The sequence below is a fragment of the Bison bison genome, unplaced genomic scaffold (genome assembly GCF_000754665.1).
Source record: "Bison bison bison isolate TAMUID 2011002044 unplaced genomic scaffold, Bison_UMD1.0 scf7180017864371, whole genome shotgun sequence".
In the NCBI taxonomy this organism is placed as follows: domain Eukaryota; kingdom Metazoa; phylum Chordata; class Mammalia; order Artiodactyla; family Bovidae; genus Bison; species Bison bison.
In genome coordinates, this window is record NW_011494943.1 from 5,464,343 (window position 1) to 5,466,466 (window position 2,124).

The 2,124-nt window shown below is 54.9% G+C and overlaps 1 protein-coding gene across 1 annotated transcript in view; it reads right to left on the bottom strand.

The window, feature by feature from the left end:
- SDK2 (sidekick cell adhesion molecule 2) overlaps nt 1-2,124 on the bottom strand; it is a 147,385-nt gene that overhangs the window by 11,899 nt on the left and 133,362 nt on the right. The gene's annotated exons all lie outside the window — the stretch shown is intronic.

Consider the following 2,124-nt stretch of genomic DNA (forward strand, 5'->3'; position numbering starts at 1 on the left):
GGCTGAGGGGAGACCTGGGAAGAGTGGGGGGCTGAGGGGAGACCTGCGGAGGGTTGGGGGCAGGGGGGGCAGGTGGCCCTCTGCGGGACCCTCCGTCTCTCCTTACTGTGTCTGCGTTTTGACAGGCCTGGGCCCTGGGGCGCAGGGCCTCGGGCTGGAGACCCCAGGGCAGGTATGTATGTGTGTGTGTGTGTGTGTGTGTGTGTGTGTGTATGTCCCTAGGGCTTGTAGGCCTAGCAGCAACCTCCCAGTGGGTGTGTGTCTATGTGTGTGTGTGTATCTGTATGTGCGTCTGTGTGTGTGTGTGTGTGTGTCTCTAGGGCGTGTGTATCTGTGTGTCTGTGTGTGTGCCTGTGAGTGTCTATGTGTGTCTGTGTGTCTATGTGTGTCTGTGTCTGTGTCTGTGTGTGTGTCTATGTGTGTGTGTGTGTGTCTATGTGTGTGTGTGCGTGTATCTTGTGTGAGTCTGTGTGTGTCTGTGTGTGTGTCTATATGTGTGTGTGAGTCTATGTGTGTCTGTGTGTCTGTGTGTGCGTGTCTATGTGTCTCTGTGTGTGTGTCTATGTGTGTGTGTGTCTATGTGTGTCTGTGTGTCTATGTGTGTGTGTGTCTATGTGTGTCTGTGTGTGTGTGCGTGTATCTTGTGAGTCTGTGTGTCTGTGTGTGTGTCTATATGTGTGTGTGTGTATGCGTGTGTGTGTGTGTGTGTGTGTCTATGTATGTCTGTGAGTCTGTGTGTCTGTGTGTCTGTGTATGTGTGCCTATGTGTGTCTGTGTCTGTCTGTGTGTGTGTGTGTCTATGTGTGTCTGTGTGTGTGTCTATGTGTGTCTGTGTGTGTGCATGCGTGTATCTTGTGTGAGTCTGTGTGTGTCTGTGTGTGTGTCTATATGTGTCGATGTGTCTGTGTATGTGTGTGTGTGTCTATGTGTGTGTGTGTGTCTATGTGTGCGTGTGCGTGTATCTTGTGTGAGTCTGTGTGTGTCTGTGTCTGTGTTTATATGTGTCGATGTGTGTGTGTATGTGTGTGTGTGTGTCTATGTGTGTCTGTGTCTATGTGTGTCTGTATGTGTGTGTGTGTGTCTATGCGTGTCTGTGTGTGTGTGTACGTGTATCTTGTGTGAATCTGTGTGTCTGTGTATGTGTGTGTCTATGTGTGTGTGTGTGTCTATGTGTGTCTGTGTGTGCATGCGTGTATCTTGTGTGAGTCTGTGTGTGTCTGTGTGTGCTGATGTGTCTGTGTATGTGTGTGTCGATGTGTGTATGTGTGTGTGTGTGGATGTGTGTGTGTGTGTGTCTATGCGTGTCTGTGTGTGTGTGTACGTGTATCTTGTGTAAATCTGTGTGTGTGTGTGTGTGTGAGTCTATGTGTGTCTGTGAGTCTATGTGTGTGTGTGTGTCTATGTGTGTCTGTGTGTGTGTGTGTGTCTAGGCCTTGTAGGCCCAGGACCAGCCTCCCACACCGGCTCAGGCACTGGGGCGCTGGGGAGGCTGCACCCTGCTTCTCCAGTGGTGCTCCCAAGGCCCCAGGCAGGGGAGGCTTGGCAGTGAGCGTTACACAGCGTTTCTGGGCCGCACGGAGACCCTGGCACTGAAATCTCAGGTGAGGTCTGGACACCTGCCCTGCAGACAAGCTCCCCAGGTGACTCTCAAACTCACAAGGGGAGCTCTAGAGAGTGGATGCCGAGGGTCGGGGGAGAAAAGAGGCACACGGCCTCCTTCCTTCCACGTCTGCTTGGAGACCAGAGACAGGCCAAGGCCTGCCCTACCTTCGAAAAACCAGCCCTGGAGAAAGCTGTGCGCTTCCCAGGGAGTGAGAGGCCAGCCGGCTCTGAGTCATCTCAGACACCCAGGACAGGCGCCTCGGGCGCTCCACCTGCTGCGGGGTGTGTGAGAGGTGGGGGGCTGGGCTGGGGGCCACGCAGGCTCCCAGAGGCCCTGGGCAGGTGGCTGGGGTCCCCCATGACTCTGCCTTACTCATGTCTTCCCAGGAAGGGGTGCCAGGGGGCCCTGCCCAGCGCCCGATGCCCCGTGATCGGGCCCGTCGGCTCCAGGAAACCTTCATAGCACAGAGGCCCTGAACCCCAGCGGCCCCGCCCGAGCCGGAGGTGGCTTCCTGCTGAAAT